This window comes from Pristiophorus japonicus, chromosome 11, assembly GCF_044704955.1.
Source record: "Pristiophorus japonicus isolate sPriJap1 chromosome 11, sPriJap1.hap1, whole genome shotgun sequence".
Classification (NCBI taxonomy): Eukaryota; Metazoa; Chordata; class Chondrichthyes; family Pristiophoridae; genus Pristiophorus; species Pristiophorus japonicus.
Genome location: NC_091987.1, coordinates 80,201,383 through 80,215,509, shown reverse-complemented (window position 1 = coordinate 80,215,509; position 14,127 = coordinate 80,201,383). Strand labels below are relative to the sequence as shown.

The 14,127-nt window shown below is 44.8% G+C and overlaps 1 pseudogene; it reads left to right on the top strand.

The window, feature by feature from the left end:
- The first annotated feature begins 1,549 nt into the window (after positions 1–1,549).
- On the top strand, positions 1,550–1,769 carry LOC139276532 (U2 spliceosomal RNA; annotated as a pseudogene).
- The last annotated feature ends 12,358 nt before the right edge of the window (positions 1,770–14,127 follow it).

Genomic DNA, 14,127 nt, shown 5'->3' with positions numbered 1-14,127 from the left:
GTCAAATCACCCCAGCGTAACTTGACCTCCTGCAGGAGGGAGGCATTTGCCTCATCCAAGAACCTCCTCGCTCTTTTGAGCTTTCCGACCTCACTGCTCTCGCCAGCGTCAGTCTCCACAGCGTGCTGTGATGTCTCCTCCTCTCCCTCCATTATAGGCCAAATTCGGGCAAATATGTGACTGGTAACAGCTAATTTTTGTTTCCCTATTTGCCCTAAAGCTCTAAACTCTCCCTCCTTCCTCCCAAAGCAGCCACACCACACCCAGACACGCCTTCAGTCCCTCTCAGCTCCCTCTCTCTCTGTCTCCTCTTCTGCACATGTCATGATGACCCTTGACCTCCTGAATCGCAGGAATCGAGTGTTGCCATGCCGTTGCTAAAGACGGCGACACTTTACAGCAGAAGGTCAGTGAGGTTTAACGCTACTGCCCATTTCATATCGCTCGTGGTAATGCCCAATTTCAAAAATTGAGACTAGGTACTTTGAGAATGGGTGAGAAGCCGACGATCTGAAAACCTATTTTAACCGCCCACGCCGGAAATATCGCCCAAACAAAAGTGTAAAATCTAGCCCAAAATTTTTTGAATAAACAATCCCTCACCATCCAACCTGCCAACATATCGACCTCCAACCATCATTCTCATTGCCTCTCCCCCACCCCCCCACCACCTCAACCCCCATTGTTTTTTTCCATTACCCCTACCCCTGACCCAGTTGGGACCAATGCGTTGTGTAGCAGGGTGCCTCAAGCGCTGCTGCTGTGGGCGGGGGGGATGCTGGCAGCGCTGTGTGTGAGGAATCTGGAGAAGAGGGAGGGTCTGACAACCTATCTTCAGAGTCAGAAGTATTGCCATGCTCCTGACTCCCATGTGCTGTCGGCAGTGGTGGTACGACCCCTTGGGATTCAGTGCCATAGACCGATTCCAGCGTCTGCCACATGGTATCAATGGAATCGGCGGTTTGCCACACCACCGCAATCAGCGCCGCCGTGTCCTCCGATTGGCTTGCTGACTGCGTGGCAATGTTTCCGTCTAATCCACCTATTGCCTGGAGAAGCTCTCGACCAATGTCGACGTTCACCCTAGACAGCACAACCATGTCCAGGTCGACGTCTGCCTGACTTCGAGCAAGCCTCTCCTGCCGAATGAGCATCCGTGGATTAGGCACGGAGGCTGTACCACTCAGTGTGCCCTGCTGGACAGCGCTTTGTCCCGCCACTTCCTCAGAGCCGAATCCATGAAATGGTCACAGGTATTACGGAGTTGCCGGCACCCTTCTTCAACATTCAATGGCACATCTTGGCGGGGGGGGGTTGGGGGGGTGTCGGAAAGTCAGATGGTTTCGTCATCATCAGCATCTTCCTTTTCGGTGTTCTCTCTGGTCAAAAGTAGATGTACTACAATCGGCGCTATATGCTGAAGCTCCTGGTTAGCCAGAAAACATAACAGAAGAGGTAAGCAGAAGGGGAAGGGAGGGAGGGTCAGGGTAACATTTTAATGCTTACATTGCGCAGACATATGTAGAGGAGCAACATTAATGCATTATATATCGCTTCTCGGCCTTTTGGCTAAGATCATGCGTAACTGACCATAACCCCAAGGTGGTTCTCCCTGGATCAGAAAGGTATATGCTTGCTTTTTTGGAAATAGGAGGTGGGTGGGATGGCTTGACCCATCCACCTCCACGGAAGTGTGTGGGGGACCTGACCCATCCACCTCCATGGCACGAACCTGGTATTGCAGTACTTCCAGGAACGGTGCAGTGGCTCTAGGCCTTTTGGCTAAGAGCATTGGCGCAGAGTGATCCTTGAATGGGCCCAAGGTGACCTCTGGCGTTTGTGATTTGACAAAGAATTGGAACGATTGGCTACGAATTTCAAAAAAAAAAAAATTAATGCATTATATATCACCGAGAGACGCTACATGCAATGAACATGAACAGAATTTACAGGGACTGCATGGCATTATAATAAGATTTCATGATGGTTCCAGCATTACATTACATCACTTGGCATCATTTACAAATTATGTTCACATGACTATATTACATGAACGCTGCACGGCCCAGGGATTATGTGTGACTTACGTGGCGCCAACACTGGATCTGCACCCCCACGGATGGCCAAGCGATCATGTGTCCCTGTGAGGGCTGCGGCCTGCTCTTCCAGATCCGTAAGCTCTTCCAGCTCTGCCGGCCCTCTTCCAGTGCGCTGATGCTCACCTCTATTCAAAGCGATTTTTTTCTGAAAAGATGACAATAGCATAGTATAAGACAATAACAGGCACTAGTACCCACCCCCAATGCCTTTCAACACTGTCCCATTAATGCATCATTAGCATGCAAGTGATGCTGCACATAGATAGACATCCACAATACCCACCCTCAGTGCCTTTCAGCACTGTCCCATTAATGCACCGCTAGCATTCAAGTGATGTATGATGACTGCACCTTATTAATTACAGGGAAACAATATATCATCGGTTATAGTCATAATGTGTAACACCAAGTTTACCAAGATTAACAAAATCACAATATGGCAGTGTTACATTTTAAGTAATGAATCAGTGTATGATTAAAGTTATTAAAGTTATTACTTACTCTCACGGCAGAAACAAGGTCGTTCCAGCGCTTACGGCACTGGACTGGCCCCCAACGGACCTGGGCAACCAAGCACACCACCTCAGCAATCTCGCTGATATACAAGTGGGCTGGGTTTTCCACGACCATCCTGGGTCAATTGGTTCCACTGTGCCTCCACTTTGAGGATCAAGGCAGCTTGGGCGTCCATGGTGAATCTCTTTGCCCTCTTCCTCCCTGCTACCTTTGCCTTGACCATCAACTGATCTTCAATATCTATTTTATAATATTTGTTATTATTAATAATATTATTTTTTATGTATAATAGTATAATAGTATGGATAGTATAGTATAGAATCAAAAAAATAGGCACACAAGAACTGCAAACAGATGCTTTTCAAACAGGCTGCTAGACAATTTTTTCTCCCCCTCTCTCTCTCCCCCTCCCTTCTTCATCTGCGCATGCATGGGCTGACCCCTGACCCCCAAATTGCGGGGGAAAAAACGCGCATGCGCAGTGAGGCCGTTATCAAGGATGCCAGCCTTACAAGAGGAAAAACTACTGTTCCCACCCGTCCACTACCGCTACCATCAGGGAAAAAAGCCCAAACCATATTCGGGCGGTATTGAAAAGTCGAGAAGTGTATACCGCCGAAACATTATAAATGGAAAGTCTAGCCTATGAAACTTCAAAAAAATGTAAAAGAGTTTTTTGGAAAAGTTTCTTTAAAAATTTTATTTTTATTAAAATGGACAAATTTCACACTACACAAAATTAAAATTGGTTTCCCAGACCTTTAAACTTTGATTAGCAGAAATAACGCTGTTAAAACCCTAGTTACACATAATCCCTTTGGGTCTAACTTTTAGTAGGCAATTAAACAGTGTACTTACTGCAGGCGAGCCAAAGTTTGTCAGTTTCAATGATTTGCAAGGTTTCACTGGTGCGCGTGGGAGAGCACAGCATAGTCAGTTTCAGAGCTGCCACTTTAAGTTTCAAAGGTGGTATGACTAACTGCAAATTCAGGGACATACTGAATTCATCTAAAGTCTAGATCCCACAATGACTCAACCCAAAGTAACTATTTTTCAAAGTCATTTTTGCCTAATCCATGAAATTTGTATGATTAGATTGCAATTGTTGGGCAAAGAATGAGTTGTTTACAGTAATTCTTTTTCTATATATATAAGCATTGACTGAGAAAGGTTTGTTTAATATGAGTCAATCAGACATTACACACAGTGAGTTAGGACAATGTAGTCCTCAGGTAAAGCAGGTTGGAGGGTGCCAGAAGGAACGGGAGCAGAGTGGAATAAATAGAGTGGGGCGACAGGAGGCCCGAGACCAGAAGGAGCAGGAGCGAGAGCAGCGAGAATTCAATTCAGAAACAACAACAAAAATCAAAGAAGGATGTCACAGGAGAGCAGATAGGTCATTGGCTGGTGAGTATTACAGCTTTTCTTTGCTGTCTAAGTTAGGGAAGGGGATTAAATTAAGAGATGAGAAACTATAGCTTGCTAGTACAGGTTGGACCTCTCTAGTCCAGCACCTTCGGGACCTGACCGGTGCCGGAACAGAGAATTTTCCAAACCACGGGAGGTCACACTTACCGGTACCTGTCGACAGCACGTGAGCTCCTATGTGTGTGTGTGCGTGCTGGCAGCCTGTGGGCAGCGCCCTCAGCACCCGCGCACACACTCACTGACTGACAGCGGCTCCAGCCAATTCCCGAACACACTCATTGACTAACCGCTGCTCCAGCCAATCGAAACTTTTTTTTATATACCCTCCTCTTCCTCAGGACCAGCTGATGCAGAACTACAGATGTTTCCGGACCAGAGAGTCCTGGACCAGAGAGGTCCAACCTTTACTTATTAAATTAATAACTTAAAAGATAAAGTAATTAAACAATAAAACTAAATAATCAATTGAATCAAAGATTTAACTCATTAATTAATAAATAAAACAAAGTTAGAGATGGCAGAGCAGGTGGTGTCTCATAACTGCAGCATGTGGGTGTTGGCAGTGAGCATTGTGATCTCGAGCAACCACATCTGCAATAAGTGTCTGGAACTTGAGGAACTTCGGCTCAGAATGGTTGAGCTGGAGTACGAGCTGCAGACATTGCGATGCATCAGTGAGGGGGAGAGTTACCTGGACACTTTGCTCCAGGAGGCAGTCACATCCTTAATGTTAAATAGTACTTTAGTGTTAATCAATGGTCAGGGACAGGAGGGTGGTGACTGCGAGTCAGGAAGGTATGGGGACCTAAGATGCCGTGATGGAGGAGCCTTAGCCCTTCACCCTGTCCAATAGATACCCAGTACTTGCTCTCTGCATGGATGAGGAAAAGGACTGCAGGAAGGATGGGCAAACTGACCATGGCACAGGAGGCCATTCAAGTGCGGTGGGAGAAGGAAGGAATGTGATAGTGGTAGGGGACAGTATATACAGGAGGATAGATACTGTTCTCTGCAGTCACGACAAGGGGTTCCGGAGTTTGTGTTGCTTGCCCAGTGCCTGGGTTAAAGATATCTCCTTGTGGCTGGAGAAGAACTTAGAGTGGGAGTGGGAGATTCCAGTTATCATGGTCCATGTAGGAACCAATTACATAGGTAGAACTATAAAAATATAGAACTAAGAGTTAGGTTTGCTGAGGGAGTTTGAGGAGATAGGGTCTAAATTAATAAACAGAACCTCAAGGGTAATAATCTCTGGATTACTACCTGAGCCACGCGCAAATTGGCATAGAGTCATGCAGATCAGAGAGTTAAATGTGTGGCTCAAAGAGTGGTGTGGGAAGAAGGAGTTTCAATTTATGGGGCACTGGCACCAGTACTGGGGAAAGATGGAGTTGTTCCGTTGGGACGGGCTCCACTTAAACCGGGTTGGGATCAGCGTCCTGGTGAATCGAATAACTAGGGCAGTAGATTAGGCTTTAAACTAAAAAATTGGAGTGGGGGGGGGGGGTCAGTTAAGGGAAATTTAGATACTTAAAAGAGAAAGGTCAATGCAATAGAGCAGTGTAGCGATTTGAGTAATACTAAGCAGAGTGTGACAGGAAAGGACAAAGAGTTTATTGATAGCAGTGTAGCAGAGAATAAGGTCAAAGCAGGGAATAATTAAATTAAAGGCTCTTTATCTGAATGCATGAAGCATTTGGCATTTGTAACAAGATAGACGAACTAATGGCACAAATAGAGATAAATGGGTTTGATTTAATAGCCATTACAGAGACATGATTGCAAGGTGACCAATGTTGGGAAATAAATGTTCCAGGGTACTTGACAGTTCAAAAGACAGGCAGAATAGTAAAGGAATCGGGTATCCCTCATAATAAAGAATGACATAAGGTCATTATAGAGAAAGGATCTTGGCTCCGAAGAGCAGGAAGTAAAATCAGTGGCGATAAGGAATAGTAATGGGCAGAAAACACTGGTGGAAGTATATAGACCTGCTAATGGTAGCTATGCCGTTGGACAGAATATTAATCAAGAAATAGCAGGAACTTGTAACAAAGGTAATACAATAATCATGGGGGACAATAACCTTCATATAGACTGGACAAATCAAATTGGCAAATGTAGTCTGGAGGATGAGTTAATGGAATGCATTCGGGACAGTTTCCTAGAACAATATGTCATGGAACCAACCAGGAAACAGGTTATTTTTGTTCTTGTATTGTGTAATGAGACAGGGTTAATTAGCAACCTCATAGTAAAAGATTCTCTGGAGCAGATGATCATAATACGATAGAATTTCATGTTACATTTGAGAGTGACTTGCCTAAGTACTAAACTAGAGTCTTAAACTTAAATGAAGCCAATTACATAGGTATGAAGGGTGAGTTGGCTAAGTAGATTGGAAACATAAATTAAAAGGTATGGCAGTAGATAATCAGCAGCTAGCATTTAAAGAAATATTTCATAATTCTCAACAAAATACATTCCATGAGAAACAAAAACAACACAGGAAATGTAAGATCTGTAAGATCTGTCAGAAGAGACCTGTCCATGACCACAACAATCACACTGGGTACAGGTATATTGTAAATACGTACAACAGATTTTATTAAGTGGTTTACTTCCAGTACAAGGCAATAGTCAACAGTCTGTTTCTTGGAACCTCAACAGATGCCAACTGTGTGGCATGGTCTCTTGCTGTGTTCTGTTGACTGTAGTTCTCCACCAGTCTTCCTCTGTGTTCACGCTGCCTTCAGGTTTCAATGGCTGCTACTCTTATACATTTTCCCCTTTCAAGTGCTGTGATAGCTTGCAGCTGTCTGGGCCTCACATGTCATTACAATTCTCTCGTTGTTAACTTAAACATCCATCGACCTTCAACATGTTATCTCGCTATCTTCCCTTTTTGCGGAAGGAGCCATCTTTCTCTGAGAACGTCTACACAGACAATCTCGTATTATTTAGCTTTAGCGATAAGAAATGCATTGTAGACCTTTGTTCTGTTTCATGGCTAATTAATATTCTGACTTTGACCACCATAGCTCTAACAAAGCTGTCTCAGCAGTTAAAAAATGGTTAACATAATAGTGGCTCAATCTACCATCATGCTTTGCTAAAAATGGTTGGCTAAGCTTACACACATTTTAGTTAATTTTATCATATAATAGTTAAATAACATGCATCCTTCATCTTACAGAAAAGTAATCGATCTATGGCTAACTAAATAAATTAATTATCGCATTAGATTGAAAGAAGAAGCTTACAATGTTATGAAGAATAATAGTAAGCCTGAGCATTGGGAGAGTTTCAGAAACCAGCAAAGGATGACCAATAAATTGATAAAAAAGGAAAAAAATAGACTATGAGAGAAAACTAGTAAGAAATATAGAAACAGATTGTAAGAGTTTCTACAAGTATGTAAAAAGGAAGAGAGTACCAAAAGTAAAAACTGGTCCCTTAGAGACTGAGGCAGGAGAAACTATTATGGGGAAAAAGGAAATGGCAGAAACGTTAAAGAAATATTTTGTACCTGTCTTCACAGTAGAATATGCAAAAAGCATAACTAAAATGGTGGGGAACCAAAGGTCTTATGAGGGTGAGGAACTTTATGCAATTAATATAAGTAGAGAAGAAGTACTAGAGAAAGTAATGGGACTGAACGTTGCCAAATCCCCTGGACCCGATGGCCTACATCCTAGGGTTCTAAAAGAGGTGGCTGCAAAGATAGTGGATGTCTTGGTTTTGATCTTCCAAAATTCCATAGATTCTAGAACGGTCCCAGCGAATTGAAATGTTGCAAATGTAACACCGCTATTCAAGAAAGGAGGGAGAGAGAAAACTGGGAACTACAGACCAGTTAGCCTGACATCAATCGTTGGAAAAATGCTGGAATTCATTGTTAAGGAAGTGGTATCAGGGCACTTAGAAAATCATAACATGATTAGGTTTAGTTAACATGGTTTTATGAAACGGAAATCATGTTTGAAAAATTTATTGGAGTTTTTTGAGGATGTAACTAGCAGGGTAGATAAAGGGGAACCAGTGGATGTAGTATATTTGGATTTCTAAAAGGCATTTGATAAGGTACCGTATAAAAGGTTATTACACAAGATAACGGATCATGGAGTTGGAGGTAATACATTAGCATGGATAGAGGATTGGTTAATGGACAGAAAACAGAGAGTAGGGATACCCGCAAGAATATGACCAGAGGAGCAGCGGCAGCGGGGATAAAAGGAGCAGTGCCCGAGGCCCGAGACTAGCAGTGAGAGCGAGACCAGAGGAGCGGCAACGGGGATAAAAGGAGCAGTGCCTGAGGCCCAAAACCTGAGACCAGTGCCGAAAGTGAGACCAGAGGAGTGGTGGCGGGGATAAAAGGAGCTTGCTGGGAGTGAGAGCAATTCAACAGAAGCAAAAATTGAAAGTGTGACATCAGAGTGACATCGGCTTAAGGGAAACAATTGATTGGTGAGTAGCCGGTGAGTGGTTTTGTCTTCTAGTTTTAAGTTTATTTCATAGTCATATAGTTCATAGTCAAATAACTAGAGGCATGGCAGGGCAACTCAGTCCCGTGGAGAGCACATCCTGTGCCATGTGAGAATTCCTCGATGCTTCACGTAGCCTGGACGACCACATCTGCCGAAAGTGTTACCAGCTACAGCAACTCAAACTCCAGGTTTCAAAGCATGAGTGGCGGCTGGAGTCACTGCGGTCCATCCGCGAGGCTAAGAACTTCATGGATAGTACTTTTCTAGAGGTGTCCATCCCGCAGCTTAAGACTGTGCAGGGAGAGAGGAAATGGGTGACCGCCAGACAGAAGAGGAGTACCAGGCAGGAGCCCCTGAGTGCATCTCGTTCTCCAACCAGTGTTCTGTTCTGAGGACTGGTGAAGACGAAGGTTTCTCTGGGCTGTGTAGCCAGAGCCAAGTCCATGGCACCACGATTGGCTCAGCTGCACAGGGGTGGAGGAAGAACAGTGGAAACATAGAAACATAGAAAATAGGTGCAGGAGTAGGCCATTCGGCCCTTCGAGCCTGCACCGCCATTCAATGAGTTCATGGCTGAACATGCAACTTCAGTACCCCATTCCTGCTTTCTCGCCATACCCCTTATCCCCCCAAGTAGTAAGGACTACATCTAACTCCTTTTTGAATATATTTGGTGAATTGGCCTCAACAACTTTCTGTGGTAGAGAATTCCACAGGTTCACCACTCTCAGGGTGAAGAAGTTTCTCCTCATCTCGATCCTAAATGGCTTACCCCTTATCCTTAGACTGTGACCCCTGGTTCTGGACTTCCCCAACATTGGGAACATTCTTCCTGCATCTAACCTGTCTAACCCCGTCAGAATTTTAAACGTTTCTATGAGGTCCCCTCTCATTCTTCTGAACTCCAGTGAATACAAGCCCAGTTGATCCAGTCTTTCTTGATAGGTCAGTCCCGCCATAGCAATAGTGGAAGAGCAATAGTGTTAGGGGATTCGAAAGCTATGGGAGCAGACAGGCGTTTCTGTGAGTACAGACCTGCCTCCAGGATGGTAGGTTGTTTCCCTGGTGCCAGAGTCAAGGATGTCACAGAGCGGCTGCAGGGCATTCTGGGGAGAGAAGGTAAACAGCCAGAGGTCATGGTCCATATCAGTACCAATGACATAGATAGAAAGAAGGATCAGGTCCTGCAGGCAGATTTTAGGGAGCTAAAAAGCAGGACCTCAAAAGTAGTAATCTCTGGATTACTCCCGGTGCCACGTGCTAATGAGTACAGAAATAGGAGAGGACTGATGAGGGATGGTGCAGGAGCAGGGCTTTAGATTCCTGAGGCATTGGGACTGTTTCTGGGGGAGGTGGGACCTGTACAAGCCAGACAGGTTGCACCTCAACAGAGCCGGGATCAATATCCTCACCGGAGCGGCGGGGGAGCGGTTGCTAGTAGTTTTGGGGATGGTGTAAACTAGCTTGGCAGTGGGATAGGAATCTGGGAATAGATTCAGTAGGGAGAGAAACAAAGCTGGAATTGAAAAGCAAAAAAGTAAGAAGTGAATTTGGAAGACAGAGGAAACAAGGGCTCGAAAATAGATATCAAGGAAATATGGCATTGCTAAATTGTATATACTTCAATGCAAGGAGTATAGGGAAAAAGGCAGATGAGCAGAGAGCACAAATAGACACGTTGGAGTATGATATTATAGCTATTACTGATACATGGCTGAAAGAAGGACAGGTATGGCAGCTTAACATTCCTGGTTGCAGGATTTTCAGATGGTATAGAGAGGGGTGAAAAAAAGGAGGGGTGGGGGGGTCGCAGGATTGATTAAAGAAATAATTATAGCTGTGAGGAGGAATGATATTTTGGAAGGATCATCAAATGAGGCCATATGGGTCGAATTGAAGAACAAAAAAGGGGCGATCACACTGCTAGGAGTGTACTATAGATCCCCAAACAGTCAGAGAGAAATATGAGCAAATATGTAGCCAAATTTCTGAGAAGTGCAAAAACTATAGGGCAGTAATAGTAGGGGATTTCAACTACCCTAATATTAACTTGGATAAAATTAGTGGGAAAGATATAGAGGGTGCAGAATTCCTAAAATGCATTCAGGAGAACTTTTTTAGCCAGTATGTAGCGAGCCCAACAAGGGAGAGGGCGGTTCTGGACTTAGTTTTAGGGAATGAAGCTGGAAGGGGTATTAGTAGGAAAGTATATTGGTGCTAGTGATCATAATTCAGTTAGATTTAGGGTAGTTATGGAAAAGACAAAGATAGACCAGGAATAAAAGTTCTCACTTGGGGAAAAGCCAATTTTGCTAAGCTGAGAGGTGATTTAGCCAAAGTGGACTGGAAACAGCTACTTGTTGATAAATCAGTGTCAGAGCAATGGGAGGCATTCAAGGAGGAGATCCGGAGGTTTCAGAGCAAGCAGATTCCCTTAAAGAAAAAGGGTGGGACTAAAAAATCTAGAGCCCCCTAGGACGTCAAGGGACATACAGGGTAGGATAAAGAAAAAAAGGAAGGCTTATGACAGATATCGACAGCTCAATTCTGCAGAAACTCTGGAGGAGTATAGAAAGTGCAGGGGGTAAATTAAAAAGGAAATTAGAAAAGCATAGAGGGAGCATGAAAAAATGTTGGCAAGTAAATTCAAGGAAACTCAAAGGTGTTTTATAAATACATTAAGAGCAAAGAGGATAACTAAAGAAAGAGTAGGCCTTATTAGAGATCATAAAGGTAATGTGAGTGTGGAGGCAGAAGACATGGATATGGTTCTGAATGAATACTTTGCGTCTGTTTTCACAAAAGAGACGGGCAATGAAGACATTGCAATCAGGGAGGAGGAGTGTGAAATATTAGATGAAATAAACATAGTGAGAGAGGAAGTATTATGGGGATTAGCAGCTTTGAAAGTGGATAAATCCCCAGGCCTGGATGAAATGTATCCCAGGCTGTTAAGAGAAGCAAAAGAGAAAATAGCAGAGGCTCTGATCATCATTTTCCAATTCTCTCTGGCTACAGGTATGGTGCCGGAGGACTGGAGGACTGCTAACAGGGTACCTTGGTTTAAAAATGGAGAAAGGGATAGACTGAGCAATTACAGGCCAGTCAGCCTAATCTCGGTGGTGGGAAAATTATTGGAAAAATTCTGGAACAAGATATATCTTCATTTAGAAAGACACGGGTTAATCAAGGACAGTCGGCATGGATTTGTTATGGGAAGGTTGTGTCTGACTTGATTGAATTTTTTGAAGAGGTAACGAGGAGGATTGATGAGGGTAGTGCATTTAATGTAGTCTATATCGATTTTAGCAAGGTTTTTGATAAGGTCCCACATGGCAGACTTGTCATGAAAGTAAAAGCCAATGGGAACCAGGGCAAAGTGGCAAGTTGGATCCAAAATTGGCTAAGAGGCAGGAAGCAAAGGGTAATGGTCGATGGATGTTTTTGTGACTGGAAGGCAGTTTCCAGTAGGGTTCCGCAGGGCTCAGTATTCAGTCTCTTGCTTTTGTGGTATGTATCAATGTTTTAGGGCTAGAACCTCCACTTTTTTTGCCTGCTTAATGCCCACTTAATGCCCATTTTACCGCTGAAATGACATATAATGCCGATATATCGCCCATTTTGGCACCAAATGGAAACTGCCGGGCATTTTTCGGAAACTTATTGCTGAGCGTTACTTTCCCCATGTGGTTAATGCCGAAAAAAAATATTACCGCCCGCCCACTTTTTGGGGGCAAAATCAGCAGGATGGGCGAATTCAACGCCCATAATATCGCCCAGTGTTACTTTCCGCATGGAATTAACGCTGAGATTCAATATTAACCCCCGGCGACTGTTTTTTGTCAAAAAGAGCATATTTACCGAAACTGGCGGCCATGGAGATCGGCCATCGTCAATTGTACCACCTCGCACACATTTCGGCCACAATATCGCTCGCTCAAAAAACGCCCACAAGAAGTGGAACTAACTGGGACGAATTACAGCGTTATGGACGCCATGTTGTAGATCACATGACGCGTCCTTTAAAAGGCTGCTGTGCTTCAACCTCGGCGGAGTTCGGATGTACTCTGCAGGTCGTTGGAGTTGATGTGAACATCTCTAAAAACATCTTGACCACACTGTGACTAATTGGCATTGAAGAGGTGTGTCGGGACATTTCTTGTTTATGTGCAATCAGTGGAAAACAGAGAGCTACTGCAATGGGCTTGTCCTTTCGCACCCGCACTTGGTGACCAAATACATGCCTCAGTCTCGATATCGCCGAAGGAATGCTGCACTGCATTATGTGCCCAATGAACAAAGTGACAGACAGATGAGGAGTACCAGGCGTTACACCCCCCGCAAGTACAAGGAGAAGCATTCTTACCTCGACTTGCCCGACACCACCTGCCTTCGGAGACTGCGCTTCCACAAAGAGGCTATCACTGAGGTATGCCAGCTCATAAGGGCAGATCTGCAGCTTGCCAGCACCATCAGAACTGCACTTCCGTCGAGGTCAACGGCACTGTCATACTATGCCTCGGGTTCTTTTCAGGCCACAGCTGGTGACATTTGCGGACTTTCTCAGCATGCCACACATTGCTGCATTAGACAGGTCTCTGAAGCCCTGTACGCACGCAGGAGGGTCTTGATCAACTTCCCTATGACCAGGGAGGCACAGAGTGAGAGGGCTCTAGCTTTCTCCAGAATTGCAAACTTCCCCAAGGTGCAAGGAGCAATAGACTGTACACACATTGCGATGCGGGCACCTTTTCAGGATGCTGAGGTTTTCAGGAACCGCAAGGGATTCCACTCCGTGAATGTCCAGCTGGTTGTCGACCACCAGCAAATTATACTGGCAGTGAATGCTCAGTTTCTGGGCAGCATCCATGATGCACATATCCTGTGTGAGAGCACTGTATCTGACTTGTTTAACAATGAGCCACAAGGTCAATGCTGGATGCTTCAGGACAAAGGAGATGGCCTCGCCACCTGGCTGATGACCCCCCCTGCGTGACACCCACACCGAGGCCGAGAGGCAATATAATGAGAGCCATAGAGCAACTCGCAATATTGTTGCCAAAACCATTGGAGTGCTGAAGCAGTGCTTCAGATGTCTGGACCACTCAGGAGGCGAGCTCCAATACCACCCTGAGCAGGTAGTTCAATTCGTGGTGGTCTGCTCCATGCTACACAACTTGGCTATCAGGAGGGGGCAAGAATTGCCTGATGAGCCTGACTGTCCACCTCACCAGAGGGAGGAAAAGCAGGATGAGGAGGCGGACGCTGACATTGGGCCAGACAATCAGGCTGATGCTGCAGCCGTGCCCCTGCCCCGCTGTAGACTGCATGAAAGGGCCCATGGTGACACGATAGCGGTAAGAGCCTTGCGTCAGGAGCTCATCAATGATCGCTTTACCTGAAAGAACGTTGGTGTTATTTAAAAAGCTGACACACCGCTGGATGTGCAGGTCATACTTCAGTGGTGGACATCACCTTAATGACAGTTAAAGTTTAAGTTGATTGAAGTTAAGTGTGCTTATACCCTTTGATGTTAAGGAATCACCAGCGTGTAATGGTGCAGCTACCTGAACCAATGTGCTGCAAGGTTTTGTTAA